At 40.8% G+C, this 17941-nt stretch overlaps 1 protein-coding gene across 4 annotated transcripts in view; it reads left to right on the top strand.

Annotated features, from left to right (window-relative positions):
• The window catches only part of LOC308400862 (SPRY domain-containing SOCS box protein 4-like), a 66023-nt gene that overhangs the window by 28458 nt on the left and 19624 nt on the right, over positions 1-17941 (top strand). For 2 of the 4 annotated variants that reach the window (XM_080888883.1, XM_080888884.1), the window contains one exon: positions 5335-5448. The exons of 1 other annotated variant lie outside the window; for it this stretch is intronic. The gene's annotated coding sequence lies outside the window, so the exon portion shown is untranslated. Of the gene's footprint in view, positions 1-5334; positions 5449-9376; positions 9554-17941 lie in introns of those variants that run through there. One more of the 4 variants, XM_080888886.1, reaches the window with a different exon arrangement.

The raw sequence follows: 17941 nt of genomic DNA, 5'->3' as shown, positions 1-17941 counted from the left end.
ATAGCTTCAATGCTAACATGTTAAATGTAATGGACACTATTGCTCCCATTAAGGTGAAGGTTATCTCTGGAAGGAAAAAGTCTCCATGGAGAAACTCCACACTGGTGAAAAATGAAAAAAGAGAGTGTAGGAAAGCTGAGCGCAGATGGAGAAAAACAAACCTCCAGGTTCATTATGACATTTATAAAGAGAAACTTCACAATTATAATTTACAACTGAGGAATGCAAGGAGGTCCTACTTCTCTGACATCATCACTAAAAACAGCCATAATGCTCGGGTCTTATTTTCTACAGTTGACAGGCTAACAAACCCTCCTGTGTCAGTGGCAGCTGAACTTCATTCGACCATGGCCTGCAATGACTTTGCCAAATTCTTCACTGAAAAAATCCAAAAAATTAGACAAGCAATTGGTACATCAACAGCAGATCCAGGATATGTACTGTGTCCACCAAAAAACTGTTTAAACACCATGAAACCGTTTCAACCTATTAACAGCAAAGACCAGGGGCCTGTTCTTCGTACCTCGCTAAGTAGGTTAGCTGGATTAGATTGTTGACGATTTCGCGTGATCTTGGATCGTTCGGTTCCCCGAAGCTCATCCGGGACTTGCTGTCATAGCAACAGAGCCGTAAGCGTAAACCTGCTCGGGAGCAGGTTTACTTTATGTAAACAGGATTAGATCGCGGCCACGCAGGTATGTCCGCTTCATTTATACGAAAGCAACAGCGATATTCCACCACTGTTTCACCATAAATAAATAACATCAATGTAACTAAAGATAATGCAGTACTTGATCCTTGTATTGATGTCACACAGATACATACAGGTCATTTCCTAAAAAAGGGAAATGTACTATTAATCATTCTATTACATGTATGTGATTATTACAGATGTAATTCATATTTCAGAGTAGTAATTGTAAATCACTCCGTGTAATCAAGATGGGAGACCACGGCTATAAAAGCGAAGGTGGATTTGGGAAGTCTGTCGCAGCCATGTCCTGTCCGTTTACGCGAGCCACCCATTGCGGAAGGTGCAAGATTGATAAGGAGAGTCCTCAGAATCCAGCGTATATTGCGGGACAGACAGGATCCTTTAGCTCAGCGCGACAGTGTGCTCATTGAGAGATATCGATATCCCCGTGAGGGTATTATTCACTTAACCAACTTGTTGACGAGGGGGTGCAGGACCACCACCTGTCTTTTTTTGCTCTGCCCTTTTCTTGGTTGCTGTTATAAACAAACTAACAGACTATTACAGGGTCTCTTTCCAAGAGACGAAAAGCAATATAAGTGATAAATATTACCATTCTGTAGAATATTCTTATATTCCACTTTTACTTGTTCCCATGTTCTAGTGGGTCCTGTTGTGGCTCTAATGTGAAAGGGGATATAATATAACAATATAATATAATGTAATATAATATTGGATAATATAGTGTAATATAATAAATCTATAAATAAATAATAAAGTGACTGAATAGTGGTATTGTAAAGCGCTTTGGGTGCCTTGAAAAGCGCTATATCAATCCACTCCATTATTATTTCTATTATTAAATTACTTACGAGTTTAATTTGTCAGCAACTTTCTGCCAGCCCTCTCTCCTTGCTTTTGCAGCCTTTGCAGTGTTCCCTTGCGTTTTAATTAAACTCTGAAACTCCTGAAATCCCTCAATCAAGAGTTCTTGCTCTGCTGCCGGAAAATACCGAGCGCGCCCCTTCGACATTTTCGCCGACCAATCAAAGGGTTGCCGATCAATGTTTCTACTATCGATGCGTAGCCCCTTTTACGACACTCAGTGATGTCACATTACTGCGTCCAGCTGTACTAATCGTCAACAACAGGTGTGTTCGGGGAACCGGATTAGCGAGCTCACGGTTAGCGCGATGGTTTGGTCTTGGATGTGTCATTTGATCTTGGATGTAGTGAGCGACGTACGAAGAACGGGCCCCAGGAGGACATCTTAGGTCAACTGAACTCCTCCTCCTGCTGTTTAGATGTCCTGCCAACAAGTTTTTTCAAAAAGGTCTCAAAGACTTTAGAGTCAGACCTGTTGCAGATCGTCAACTTTTCTTTATTATCAGGTGTGTTTCCAGAATCACTAAAAACTGCTGTAATCAAACCTATACTGAAAAAGGACAATCTTGACAAGACACAAATGAACAACTACAGGCCGATCTCAAATCTCCCGTTTTTAAGTAAGATCATTGAAAAAGCAGTTTCTCAACAGCTCAGTTACTTCTTAAAACAGAATAATTGCTACGATGCCTTCCAGTCAGGTTTTAGACAGAACCACAGCACTGAAACCGCTCTGACCAAAGTGTTTAATGACATATGTCTGAATACAGACAGTGGAAAAATGTCAGTCCTAGTTTTACTGGATCTCAGTGCAGCATTTGATACAGTTGACCACAACATATTACTCAAACGACTGGAGAACTGGACAGGTCTTTCAGGAACTGTACTAAACTGGTTCAAAACATACGTAGAAAACAGGAAATACTTTGTATCAATAGGTAACTTCACATCTGAGCAGACAAGTAACACATGTGGAGTTCCCCAAGGTTCCATCTTGGGACCCCTTCTGTTTAACATCTACATGCTCCCACTGGCACAGATTATAAACAACAACAAAATAAACTATCACAGCTATGCAGATGACACACAAATATATATCACAATGTCACCAGGAGACCGAGGCCCTGTACAGGCTCTTGGTAAATGCATTGAGGAAATCAATGACTGGTTGTGCCACAATTTTCTCCAGCTAAACAAAAACAAAACTGAGGTAATAGTCTTTGGCGCCAAAGAAAAACGATTACAGGTCACCAGAGAACTTCAATCTATACATCTAAAAACCACAAACCAGGCGAGAAATTTGGGTGTAGTGATGGATGCAGACCTAAACTTAGAAAAACACATTAAGACAATAACAAAGTCAGCTTACTATCACCTCAAGAATATTTCAAGGATAAAAGATCTGATGTCTCAACAGGACCTGGAAAAACTAGTCCATGCATTCATCTTTAGTAGGCTTGATTACTGTAACAGCATCTTTACAGGTCTACCTAAAAAAATCAGTCAGACAACTACAGCTCATTCAGAACTCTGCTGCTCGAGTCCTCACTAAGACCAAAAAAGTGGACCACATCAGTCCAGCTCTGAGGTCCTTACACTGGCTGCCTGTCCGTCAGAGGATAGACTTTAAAGTTCTGATGCTGGCCTATAAAGCTCTGAATGGTTTAGGACCAAAATACATCAATGACCTCCTGACCCAGTATGAACCATCCAGATCCCTCAGGTCATCTGGATCCGGTCTTTTATCAGTTCCCAGAGTCAGAACCAGACACGGAGAAGCTGCATTCAGCTTTTATGCTCCTTATATCTGGAACAAACTCCCAGAAAGCCTCAGATCAGCTGAAACACTCAGTTTATTTAAATCCAGGTTGAAGACTCACCTGTTCTCAGCTGCATTTGAATAAAGCACCAAATCCACACTTTAAGCTTAAATTTCAAAACTTAAATTTAACTACTGATTTTATCTACTGTTCTGATTTTATCTGTTTTGATTTTATATACTGTTGTTTGTTTGTTAATTAGTTAGTTAGTTTATTTGCTTGTTTTAATCAATTTTAAATCATGCTTTTTATTTGTTCTTGTTTCTAATGTCTCTGTAAAGCACTTTGAATCACCTTGTTGTTGAATTGTGCTATACAAATAAACTTGCCTTGCCTTGAAGAAATATTTAGGAAGTTTTCATTGGACATGGCCAAGGTTGTGCTTTGTCGCAGTTTTTTGTCGATACATTTTTACTGGGCAGAGAGTGTCAGGTTTCTGCTGGCTTAGTTGACCTCAAGCATTAAATGGGGTGATTGGCAGGAGAGTGTGATGTGACTGGGATGAGAATTGGTACCACAGAAACATCGTTGTCAGCAGGAAAATGGTGCACTGACTGCTCTGATCTGCCTCGAGTGAAGGAGTTCAAGCACCTCTGGGTCTTGTTTATGAGTGGTGGAGAGTAGATGGATCAGCAGAGCACAGTGGATGTGTACTGGTCTATTGAGGCGAAGAGGGAGCCGAGTGTGTAAGTTCCTCCATTCACCCATGGCAACGAGGTGTGAGTAGTGACTGGAAAAAGATCAAGGATACAAGCAGAAATGAGCTTCTTCCAAAGGTTGTCTCTGCTCACCCTTGACGATGGGGTGAGGATGTCAACATTGTAGAGCTGCTGCTCCTCTGTATATAAAAGGATTTTCTGAGTAGGATGCGTCGAAGATGTTTTGAGCAATGAGGCACGTGCAGGACGTGCTGGGGAATTTACAACTTCTGTCCCCACTACCAAGATCTAATGTGTAAGACTGAAAATAGTCTGATTTCAGTCTGTAGAATGAGAAGTCATCCCACTTTTCTTTTGTCGAATGTCATGAACAAAATATTTTTGTGCCTTTTTGTGGACAAACCATAAGCCATTTTATACACTGATTAATAAAACTGAAGTTGTGTACCTTCCCTGTCACTGTTGCCGTTTCTTCCCAGTGCCTAACAAAGGCACGGGTTCTATTTTCTTCCTCATTAAACATTTGCCATTTCGAACATCTCAGATTCTGCTTTGTTTACATCAGCGTCTAGCTTGCAGTCCTCCTCTTCAATGTCTTTGCTGGCGCATTGCTGCGTCTCTTGGCACATTCTGGCCCCTGTTGATCACTCAAATAGTGTGAAACCATTGGCAAGAATGCATATTACGTCACCCGTGTACACAGGCCCGCACATGGCATGCAAAACGCCAGAGACCCACTCATAAAGAAATGGCTCCATTGCACTGCCAGAGAACTGGTGTATCCACAGGATACTTTTAAAACACCATCCCCTTTGCTTTTTTTTTTTTTTTTTTTTTTTTTTTAATGTTTGAAGATGCACAGTCTTAAAATTTGATGAACATTAAGATTGCACAGGCTCATAAATATTCATCAGACCAGAACCCCTTTCCTCTTCCTTTCTTATCTCTTTGTCACCGTCCTCTTATTTCCGATCCCTTCATGTTGGCCTGAATTTGAGCTGGACCCAAACAAACGGCCTTTCTCATGAGATCATCCAGCAGCACTTTAGTGATCCTTGAATGTATAATGCAAAACGCTGCCTGCCTGTTGCCTCTAATTGTCCTTTTGAGTGTTTAATGTTTGAGCTCATTAACATGATCTGCCATCTATTGTTTATCATATTAATAGCACCATTTCCTCGGCTACAGTAAAGGGACTGTTAATTAGTGACCACAAAGACAACATTTAGTTCTGTACATCACACTAATCCAACCTTAACCTGTTTTATCTCAACAGGAAATAACAAAGACTTCATTGTGTGACCCTCACTCCCACCACCCCACACTGTTCCCTTTTGACCTGGCAGAGATGCATTTTTGTCAAGGAGTTTGCACTCAGATGGATTAAGAGGTTAGTTTCCAATCTCACATTCAACCCTAATCTTCCTTCATTAAAGGCTGCGTTTTGTCTATTCAAAGCAAGTCAAAGCCGTGCATTGTGTTTATTATTGGCAGCTAGGGGAAAAAGTCTTTCCTGTCAGCAAAGACTGAATACACGGTGACTCCATCGGCACAGGGAGTCTTTGTCATTATCAAACAAAGGCATATCACTTGCTAGAAAGCGGCTGATTGTTGCTGACGTGAAGACATATTTCAGTGATCTTCGTCCCAAACCAGAGCCCAGCGGTGGAAACCTAATCAGCCTGGTTTGGACTTACCTGTAGGAACTGGAAAACTGAGCTGCGGTGGCTGCTGATAAATTTTTCAACAGCTCCTAACCCAAAAGCAGCTGATATGCACTACTGTCTCAGAATTTTGGTTAGGGTTACATTCTGTGGAAGGCTACGTCACCGGCTCAATTGTTGAGCACACTTGAGTGTGATGGAGGCGCACCGTATGAAGTTACAGAGGATTAGATTACTTGAAAGGTGTATCACAGATCTGGCCTGTCTTTACAATATTTATATTAATTCTCTGAAGTACATCACACTTGCAAGGAAGTTACTGTCTAGATCAAGGAATAGTTAAGGTGGTTGGGAGATTTAGACTTGGTCATGACACTGAAACCAAAGGTTTGCGTTAACATATATTGCAGATTCCATTGGCCGATTTACAGAATCAAAATTCAGATTGTAGATTGTAGCAGTATTGAAATACTGTGTATATAAAACATTTATGCAGAGATGATGGAAACGGGCACATCTAAAGTGCTGATACTGGTTGAGATTGGGCAAAACTGAAATAAAGATGTGGTAACAACGTGACTATTCTAAAAGCACATTCAAGCCAAAGCTTAGTTACTTTTTACTGGGAGTTGGCACCACTTGTGGAATGAGGTGATCCACTTTAAAAGAAGAAGAAACCCCTGTTGTTGTGGGTTGTTGTTGTGTTTTTTTTTTTTTTGTTTTTTGTGTGGTTTTAATCATGACCGTTTAGATGGCTCCTTGGGAAAAACAGATGTAAAATTACTTTTATCATCCTTTAGTTTTTGTATTATTCATCAAATATATATTTTAGGTTTATTTCAGAAACTACTGTCTGTGTTGCTATTCAGCTCCTGAATGACTCTCCACTACAACTGCAATTTCCTCATCAGGACACAGTATTTTAAAGTGAACTTGGTGACTTGAACTACCCTGTCATTCTCCCTCTTTTATACATTAATTGACTGGGGTACTTACAGTAGATCCCTTTATCAAGCCAGCCAGAATAGTCCCAGACCTTGTTTGGTGTAGTTGATGTCGAGTGTTAAATAATAGCCAGTAATTTCTCTGGCTTTATTTTGCGCAACTTGTAATGTGTGCACAACCTATTTCCAAGCCGTGTTAAAAGGGCAGTCTGCATGAGCAGGGTTTACGCATGTATGAAAGCATGAGAGTGATGCTGCCAGATTTCCAGTCTGATTCCACAGATATGTGCAGTTCTGTGTTTTGCTTATTAAAGTGTTAAATAGTCAGTATCCAATGAGATCTGAACTTAAAACATCAAGATGACCATAATCGTGTGTGTGTGTGTGTGTGTGTGTGTGTGTGTGTGTGTACGTACACAAACAAAGACCTAGTTTCTCAAAGAGGGTTTGCTTTGGCTCCTGCTTCCAACACGTGGTTGCCATCAGATTCTTTTCCTGAGTAAACAGACACCGGGAGACAGCAAACTGATAGTTGTCTTCGGCTGGTGGCTGCACCTCTGTGTGATGGGCAGGAAAACATTTGGACAAATGGGCCTATTATTGACCACTCCACTATCTTGGCCAACAGGAAGCTTTGATCTGTATCTTATAAAGTCCTCCATCTCTTCCTTTGAGGAAGAAAGGCAAGAGATTTGGGGAAAATTTGTAATGCTGATTTTGGATCCGTAAACACCAGTGTTCTTTTGTTTTGCTTACCCACTTCACCCTTGCTCATTTATTTCCACTTATTCATTAACCTCACTTGTCTTATTTCAGTTTCACTGCAGTTTCCCCCAATCCGTGTGTCTGCCCCTGTCAGTTCATTATGTTTGTAATTGATTGATGTGTTCACTCCTTCCATAATAATTTGCACCCTTAAATCAAAATGGGATGTTGACAGAGTTGTGGCCCACCCTCATGGTGTCTACATGAACCATCAACCTCTTGCTGCACTCTTATGCATATAAAAGGACGTGCTATAACAAGGTAGTTCCACGGCAAGCACTGGCAGCCTTAAGTGTGGATGTTGTTGAATATGTTATGAATGTGGTGAGTGTGCAATTTTTTTATTTATTTATTTTATTTTTTTTACTTGTGGTATTGTGTTAATGTATGCAGAATTCAGCAGAAGACTAAAAGCAGGCAGTGAGGAATGCCTGTCTGGAAGGGGGGGATAAGTGAGAGGAGGGCTTTCTTGTCTCTCAGGGGAGAAAGATGAGAGGAAGAGAGGCATGGTGAAGAGGTAGAGAGCGGGGGATGGTGTCAGAACCTAGCAGACGAGAGAAGATGAGGAAAGAGCTAGCTTAATGTAAATAGACATGGTAAATATCTAAACACCGCATTGAAGTGTAGGTTTGACTTATAGGCTTGAGCTCTTATAAAACCACATAAAAGGCTGGGAAAAACTGTTTGTGCTGACTTTAAGGGCAGGTGTTATACTGATTTCCAGTCGCATATTTAAATTTTTGAACTCTGCAAGTGAATGGTCATTATTTATCTACTGAGAACCGTCGCTTCATCTACGGTCTGAATTGTTTCTGCTACCTTTAAGCCAACTTTCTTCTGATTGGCTTCAGCTCAAAAAACAGAAGGTTTGAATAGCAGGTGGGTGGCGCTTCTGCACTCGGTTACAGGTATCTGCTCTCATAGATACAAAGAAGTTTGGTAAAAACATTTAAAACACTTTCAACCTCACCTGACAGTCAGCACATGCCTCCAGTAGTTTCTATTTGATGATTTCTTCAGTACTTGTCGCAACATGACCCTGAAATCTGTATTTTTTTATGTAGTGACGGGACGACTGACTGTTCTCATCATGATGAATAGCAAATGTCAGAGATGCGTAAGCCCCAGGTTCTAAAGTAAATGCTAGTATTGGCATTCGGTATTGTGCAATAGTGTTAGTGGGATGTATAAAGACTGTACATACAAGTGTGAATGTACTATGAATCTAACTGAGGCAAGGTTTGTTTACTTTCAGCTTGGACCAAGTGACAATACATGGTTACGTTGTAAAATATAGCGAATTTTAAAAATAAAAAATTTAAAAAAGACTCCACATGGAGACGACAATCGTTGAAATGTGAGTTTGTTGAGATTTCAGCAATCACTTTCTCTGAGCTTTCACACAGTCTGCTTGATGTTAGTAGTTGCTGTTGTTGTTGTCAGTTGAATCGAACTCACTGCTGGATTCCTGGAAGTCACTCCTTGGCACTTGATCTAGTAGACGCTGCAGTGTGTATGTTATGTCTCGAAATGTTATCTAGTGTGTACAAGTTTTTATAGTCTAACATTCACAACTTTATTGTCTAGACACGAGTGCAATATTTCAATAAAATGTCTAAACAAAAGCTGGGCAGCAAAGCTGAATTCAGTGGAAATGAACTGGTAATCAGCAAATGCAGGATCACGGTGTGTATGTGCACGCCCACATTTCTTTCCGCCATCCTTTCTTCTACTTGGGGGGGGGGGGGTTCTTTCAAACTGCTCAGGAAAGACGTTGAGCGTGCTCCACACTAAGCCCCACACTTCCCCCTCCCTCTCTCTGTCTTCCCTCCTCCCTCAAGCAGCTGTTTTCCTGTCTTGGCCTGGGAACTGGAGCCAAGCTGTTTTTTCCCTATCCTTGCCTCACAAGCAGGAACTCGCAGACTTACCGAAATACACACACATACTCTTCTTGTCCGTCTCTGCCCTGTCCCACACTCGTCTGGCTGTTGACTGTGTGCTGACCTCATTTTGGACTAGAGACTGAGGAGCAGCTATTCCCACTCTTCTGCTTGGCTGCTGTGATTGCGTGTTCACATTGCAGTGTGAGAGCCGCCTGACTGTTGGTAGAAATGCTTTCATGGTAAGACGTCTCTTCCTGTAATCACAGGCTACTTCTGTCTTTTGACCTCTTATTTGTGCCTCCTCCAGTCTCTGACTCAAGTGACTCTCTGTTGGTAAGGCTGCTGTGTGGCTCATCCAGTACTCAGTTTCTAAAAGTCTTCTTGACTGTGCTGCATTGATTTCAGGCTGTCAGCATTTTGCAAAAGTTTCAGTCAATGAAATAAAACGGTGAAGTTCTAGCATGACTTAAACTCACTTTTTTTTGGTTTGTCCGTATAAAAATAAAGCGGTCATATTCCCTTTTTTTTCATTGACTGACACAAGGAGGTGTAGCTAGGCCTCATCGCTGATAATTCAAGTCACTAAAGTGGACACTGCGACTGTTATACTAAACAATATTATAACCTATTGTTATAATATTGTGTTATTGTTTTCTATTGGAGCATTTTTTAAGCCTCCACGGAGTTGGTGCTTCAGTTTTAGTTTCCGAGAGTGTTATTTGGCACAAATTAGCATTTATCTTTGTGTGTTCATGAATGACTTCACCTGAAAATACCCCCTGTATTGTGAAGCCTCAGTGCTGATGCTATGACTGGTTCTATATTGGTATTTGAAGCCACAAGGAACTGTTTTGGATGAGAGGCTGCCCAGAACTGTTTGAATGATCCTTACATCACAGCAAGCCAAGATCATTGTCTGTTAAGTGGGATCTAGCAGGTGGTAATTTGCCACTAACACTTTGGCAGAGGATTGAGTAAAGGAATGTTAAACCAAGATAATAACTGAATACATTTGTAACAACAGGACTGAGGTTTGTTAAGAATGTAAGTTTTAAAAGAAAATGTAAAATATTTAAGCTGTCCCATGCTTAGATTAATCATTCTCATAAGGACTGGGTGGCTGTGCTTAACTCTGTCAGTTACACTTTTATCCAAATGTTATTTGTACAACAGTAGCAATACTTGTCGAGTACCAGTGAACCAAATATTGAAAATATTTAAATACAGGGCACTGTCTGATGCTCTTGCCATGTCATCTGTCATGTCCTATTGTAACCAAACACATTGTTTGAATTCATTTCAAACATTAGAAGAAACTCTCAGACTGTGTGCCCTTTTTTTTTTTTTTTTTTGTCTAGCCCCCGACATGCCGTCTTGCGTCATCTACCTGTATCACAGCAACAAACGAGCACCAGCATTTCATGGTCCAAAAATCCTCGAGAGGAGGCGATTGTAAAGAATGTTTCATGTTGAGGCCATGTGGGTAAGGGGGGGTAGGTGTGGTTATGTGTGGGTGGCTTATTTAGTCTTCAGCAATAGTCTTAAAAGGACATTCAAAGCTCTTCTTTGGATGTTGGCTGCTTTTTGTTCCGTTTTATCTCACTGATGCCACACTGCTCTATTTATGCTGCAGTCTGGGCTCTGAGGAGGCCAATCCATGACTGATGGTGTTCCACTGTGTCCTTTCCCTATCACTGCATTGGGAATGTGTTTGGGATGATTGTCATGGTGAAAAATAAAGCCATATCAATCAAATACTTTCCAGACAGTGTTGCACAGTGGATGAGAATCTGACGATATTTGTCTGTGTTCATAATTCCATCAATTTTGACTCGACCCCAACACCAGTGGCTAAAATGCAGTCTCAAGCCTTGATGGAGACTAAACTGTGTTTTACAGATGGCTCGTACCGCTCTCCTGACCACCTCTTTACATGCTGTTGATGATTTGAACCACAAATTTCAAATTTGATTAATCACTCCATTGGAACTGTTGCTACCTCAACCTTTTCTCCCTGTTTTCCGTCCTTAAGGAAAGGAAAATCTGAACAGCCACTCTTCCACTGAGGCAGTTTTTGATGAGGCTTCAGTGAACAGTAAACAGATCAACTGAATAACATGTATCTCTCAGTTCTTGTGTCAGGTCTTTCGATGGGTTATACTATACTATAAACACAGCAGTTTAAACCCCCCAAATTTGATTGTGTTCATCTGGACATAGCGTTTTCAGTGGGAGAAGCAGTTAACTCGTCTCATGAACTTCTGCCTGTGATTTCTAGTTGTTAATTTGAAATATAACATCGGTTTTAAAGTTATAGATATCAGTGATTCTTTCAGAATGGTTCTAAATTCTAAAATTCGAGGCGTTTCGAGTTCCAGAAACATTTTCCAAGTCAAGCTTTTCAGTAAGAGTTAGCATCAGCAAACTGTCCTTTTCCTTATGTGTTCATCCATATGACAGATACTGTGATGACAGACACAAATCATTGTCCAAGTGAGAGGGAGACTGTTCATGTGTGTTTAGACCCTTGTCATGATTGCCCACAGTTCATGTTCTAAAGCCAGTGTGCAGATAACTGCGTTGGTGGATTTGCGTTTTTCAACTTCAAAGTCCCTGCAATACTACAGTGCATTAATGTGCCCTTAAGCGCATATGCATGAGTCTGTGTCTGTGCATTGGGTGGGGGTTGCTTGCGTTAATACTAGCTTGTGTATCTTTGATATGCTAACAGTGGTTGTCACGCTATCAGCGCCCTTCTCCATGCCACTGCCTCGCTTGCGTGAGATAAGAAGTTTGTGCCATGGTTTACAGTCCAGCTACATTTTAAGTAATTCCAGCTCCTTCTCACATCCAGTCTTCTGTGTGCTCAGAGCTGATGAAAATCACTGAGGTGGTGTTGAGGGTTGTTTTTTGCTGCTGAAGAATGATTCCACTAAACTAAACACTCTTAATCTGAAGAAGTTCAGGAAAGGACACTACATCTCCTTCCTTCATACTCACACTTTCTCTTATCGGGCCTCTCACATTACTCACCTGCTCCATTGGTGCTTCTCATCAGTTCTCTTGTCTCTTCTTTCCATCACGTTCCAACTCTTTTTCCCACCGCGGTGCTCTTCACTAACCCTCTTCACATCCAGCTTTTTCCTCACCCTTTAACTTTTTTGATAGTTTGCTTCTGCCTTGTCCTCTTCGTCTTTGATGTACAGTGAAAGGCACAGGCTGTTTTTTAGGTTTGTTTGAGCCGTACCCATTTTATTTATTATTATTTTTTCCTGGATCAAGAGCTGAAACACTTTTAAACAAAATTATATTTGACATAGTTCTCAAAATTATCACGGCATTAGACATAGTCTTATTTTTGCTTCTCCATCAGAATTTTTCTTCTTTCATTCAGTGTGCTCGATTGCACTATATTGGTGTTAGTCAATGTGGATTGCCCGTGTGTGGGGCTGACAGCACGAGTATTTACTTGTACTCAGATCTTTTTAAAACTGCTCATACTTTTACTGCAGATTTCTCATTGTGTAAAACAAAGTATTCATGTTTGCATTCGTTGGTCATTTCTGCCACCATGTTGTTGTTTTTTTTGTTTGTTTTTTAAATATATATGTTGGTTGGTACGTTGGTTTTATGTTACAGTAACAAAAGCTGCTTTTTTGGACACTGGAAAAACTTTCTTTCACTACAGTTGAGCTCACGGTCTCAGTACTGTGGGTGAAATGCTTGAACTTACAAAGAGTGTGACAGAGTTGTGGATAATATGAAGGATCAAAGCAAAACATTTGAATTGAGGATGTTTTTTTTTTTTTTTTTAAAGTAGTTGAGTTACTTGATGAATCGTTGCAGCCCCGTATTAAATAGACTCCTCATTTGTCTGGAACTGGTTCCATGTGGCATATTTGGTAGTTGCAAGCAATGTTCCCTCTAAGCTGCGCACGTGTGCAATTGTGCACTGCTGGCACAGTCTCTGCGCACAGAAAATCTGCATTGCGCACAAAAAAAAAAATCTAACCTGAATTGAAATTAAAATTAATACTTTAACAATTCTGTTTTGCAGTGTTAGTCAGTGACTGGCTGCTCCCGTATGGGATTAGAACGATCCCACCTTATCCCATAGTCCAGCCAATAATGCGATTCACATTCGTATACGCAGCCAATCAACGTCGTTGACAGGCTATGACAGCGTCCTTATGTGCCGACACCGGTGTTTTAGCTAGCAAAGCGGCTGATGTGGAGTGAAACCACGATAATGATAACATGTACAACCATTGGAGATATGAACAGGACAGACGGAACAATTGACGGAAAAAGTGTGGACTTTATACCAGTTTTTAAATTGCGTTGATAGGCCACGTAAAACCAGAGTTGTCATTAAAACAATATGCAATGTTTGGTTTCCTTCCTGAACACCGTCGTTGTTTATATTTACTGCGGGAAGAAACGGTAAAAACGGCGTTTTATAAGAAAAAAGGCTCGAAAGCACTCTCCGCCTGGGAGCAAGAACAAAACCAAAAACACCCCCACCCTTTCCTATTGGTCGAAAAAAGTACCATGTCGACCAATCAAAAAATGACATGGCAACGTGGCATTTAGTTGTTTAGAAACGGGGGGAAGTTTTAGGAGTGACGGCGGTGTTTTGAGATGTGAGAGATTTGAGACGTTTAGCGCAAATCTTATGTAGTTGGTGTGTAGTGTAGTCAATAGATTTGTGGTGTGTGTGTGTGTGTGTGTGTGTGTGTGTGTGTCAGAACAATGAGGCGACTGCTGAATATTACAGGAGTGATACATCTCCTGTTGTCAGGCCTGCAGGTATCAGGCTGTTGTTCTCCTTTATCTCATAGTGGACAGATTATTTTTTGGAGTGGCACAAATAATTTGTGTGGCATCAAATTTGATGCAGAACAGCTGATTGTTCTGTAAATAGTTTGAAATGTTTGTTTAAAAAACGCCTTTGCTGCATTTAAAAAAAAAAAAAAAAAAAAAAAAAAAGCTGCAAAAAACATTGTTTGCCAAACTGAGTTACTTTTTTTGAGGAGTAACTATATAATTATTTACCCAACATTGGTCATTACATACTATATTTTGCAGACAGAGTTACAGGACTCTCTCACAGACCACAGACTCATAATACAAGTCAGAGCTTTATAAAAAAGAAAAAGAAAGTTGTTTTTGAAATTGGAGTTCAAGTTATTTTTACTTCCAATAGTGTTAACATAGTACACAGGCCAATGGCTAGATTTTTACATTTTCATTGTAAATGGGCTAAAGCAGTTTAAAAGTAGTCTAACATAAATGTAAATGCTGTAATTTGATTATTTTAATAAACCATATAACTTGGTTGGATTCGATGCCGGCGTGACCACAGTGCACACGTCTGATGTCGCTCACAGTGGTCCATGGGATCGCTCAGGGAGTTTGTGTGTTCGCTCAGACACGTGAAAAATTAGAGGGAACATTGGTTGCAAGTAATTAATATGGAAATGGGGAGCTTGTCTCTCTTCATGGATTGTAGTCATAATGGAGGTTCTGCAAATGAAACTGTCATTAAATGTGCATGTGGAGAGTGTTGTCGGAGCGGCTGCTTATTCATCACTGTGACATTTTTCTTGGATCTCATGTCTCCTTTTACTTCTGCAATTCATGTTTACTTTGTGATATTTAGACACTAACATGAAACGAGCGAAAAATTTGAGAATTTTCCTTTTTTTTCCCCCTGGGATCCGATGTATAGCTTGGCAATTTGATTTTCCATCATTTCATCATTATGCCTTTGTTATCAGTTGTAAGTCACTCCTTTCCTATACTGGCATGCTTTTGTGCTTCCCTAACAGCCCAAACTTACATGGTTTATTTCAGAATGAAGGAGGAAAGAGCTTTTGGTCTACAAGATATATATTTTTAAATGAATATGGTCCAAATCAGCTCACAATTAATCTCTTCCTGAAAGGGACACTAAACAACCCCAACCTCCTACCAATACATAAAAGTAAGCATTTTCATTGTTTGGATCTCAAAATGAAAGGTTTTAATTTATCAGTACTACTGTTTCACTCAATTTCAACAGATAACATTCTTCTGTTTTACTACAGAGATTAGAACACACATTGACAAATTGGAATCTAAATACCAAATGTAAATGAAGAGTATTCCTAACACACAAGTTAATTTTGGAGTTCCACAGGGTTTAGTGTTAGGACAAATGCCTTTTATAGTGTAAGTCCTTTCCTTAAGCGGTGGTCTTAGAAAACACTGCATACGCTTTCATTGCTATCCACAAATCCAGATGATACAAATCAACTAGTCAAACTACAGGCATGGATGACCTCCGATTTCCTGCTTCTAAGCTGAGGTTTTTGTACTCGGCTGTTTTTGTTTTGTTTTTTAAACCAGATATTTACTTGAGATGGCATTACTCTGGTCTCCAGTGATGCTGTGAGGAATCTTTAAGTCATTGTTGACCAGGATATGTCTTTCAGGTTCGAGCCCCGGCTTGGACAGTCTCAGTCGTTGTGTCCTTGGGCAAGACACTTCACCAGTTGCCTACTGGTGGTGGTCAGAGGACCCGGTGGTGCCAGTGTTTGGCAGCCTCGCCTCTGTCAGTGCTCCCCAGGGCATCTGTGGCTACAATGTAGCTTGCCATCGTGTGTGTGTGTGTGTGTGTGTGTGTGTGTGTGTCTCTGAATGTAGTGTAAAGCGCTTTTGGGGTCCTTGGGGACTAAGTAAAGTGCTATACAAATACAGGCCATTTACTACTTCAGTGGCTCCCTGTTAAATTCATAATTCCTCTCGTGACATGCAATATTTTAAATAATGAGGCCCCATCATATTGTAAAGACTTTACTTTTCCTTATCCTAACAAAGTACTTCCTGGTGTATTTAAAAGTCGAGTGGGAGGCAGAGCCTTCAGTTTTCAGGCTTCTGAAAGCTTTCTGTGGAACCAGCTCCCAGTTTGGATTCAGGAGACAGACATACTCTACTTTTAAGATCAGGCTTAAAACTGAGAATAGGGAAAAAATGAGACTGAGTTGTTCAAAATCAAAAGATTAGCAAATTAGTTTCATTTGTTGACTATTACTTTGAAAGGATTTAAGCTGATTGCGTGGGTTCTCTCTGGGTACTCCGGCTTCCTCCCACTGTCCAAAGACATGCACTTAGTGGGGATAGGTTAATTGGTTAATCCAAATTGCCCATAGGTGTGAATGTGCGAGTGAATGTGAGTGCGAATGGTTGTCTGTCTCTGTGTGTTGGCCCTGCGACAGACTGGCGACCTGTCCAGGGTGTACCCCGCCTCTCGCCCTATGACAGCTGGGATAGGCTCCAGCGCCCCCCGCGACCCTGAACAGGATAAGCGGACGCGAATGGATGGATGGATGGATTTAAGCTGCATTTAACTGTGTTAAAAGTTTCATGATCTCTTCATCTGTTTTACTCACATCTATGACTGTCTCCCTTGGTGGGTCACTACTAGTTATTATTCTGTACTTTCCCTGGAAGAACCCTGCAGAGTTGTTTCCTCAGAAACTCTAGGGGAGTGTGAAAAACACTGTGGAGGGATTGCGCACGGAGTAATGCCAGTGCAAAATATTTAGAACAGCTAAGTCATTCGAGGGAAACTTTGCACCTGTGTTTAGAAGTAGCTTCAGGCTTTCAGTTTGCTTGCTGGGAAAGCTCAGCATGCTACGTTCTCTTACAGGCTTATAAAATATGAATTGCGTCACAATTGTGTGCTTTGTGAAGGAGGAATTGGCTAAAAGCGAATGCATCCTGCGTGATTTCACAGGAAGTCAGCAGCAAATTTAAGCAATTCGGCTCTCCTTCTCTGTTAAAGCTGAGTTCTTAAATGATTCTTCACAGATTGTTTGATCAAAAATGTTGTAGGTGCTTTTGAGTGTGTCATGTGTTTTACTTTCTAAAGTTATTTTTTTCCCTCCCCAAATATGTAGTAGATGGGTCAGTCCATGAACCAGATGTCGTCTTCTCAGCTTTTTGGATAATAGTGTAAAGGCAGACAAGTCACATGTTTAGACTGCTGCAAACTCGGTACATGGTGTGCAAATGACTGCCAAGGTATCAAGTGGCAAATAAACAGTTCCACATGGTGTAACTTAAATGTCACTCAAATGTCAAATCACTTTCATTACCAAAGTAACTTTTGATATTGAGGTTTTGCAGACATGGGCCGCTATGACGCTAACTTGTATCCCACTATGGATGTGTGACAACTTAAGATCCAGAGAATAAGGCCCCAGGTTTACAGAGAGGATGGTGGCCATCTGCCAACCACTAGTCATGAGGGGGGAAAAAAAATCAGTTGTGTGTGGCAGAAGGGTGATGGCAGAAAATAAGGCCTCGGTCATGCAGGCCAAGACACCACTCAGTGACCCCTGGTTAACCACCTGTCACTTGGGGAAAAATGTGTATACCTCCAGCAGCCTCCTTGTGCATGTATGCTTTGGTTGCCAGTGTATTGTGGTTGTAGTTTAAATGTAAGTGACCGACTACTAACAGTCTACTAGCACTGTTGAGTTGTAGTGAAACTGAAGTGACAAAAATTGGAAATAGATGCAACCGTCAAAGTAAAAGCTGTGTATCAGAGCTGCAGCTTACCTTTAGGGTGAACCTTACCA

Source organism: Rhamphochromis sp. 'chilingali' (assembly GCF_963969265.1).
Source record: "Rhamphochromis sp. 'chilingali' genome assembly, chromosome: 8".
In the NCBI taxonomy this organism is placed as follows: Eukaryota; Metazoa; Chordata; class Actinopteri; order Cichliformes; family Cichlidae; genus Rhamphochromis; species Rhamphochromis sp. 'chilingali'.
The sequence above is the reverse complement of the archived record's forward strand: the minus strand, read 5'-3'. Positions and strand labels throughout refer to the sequence as shown.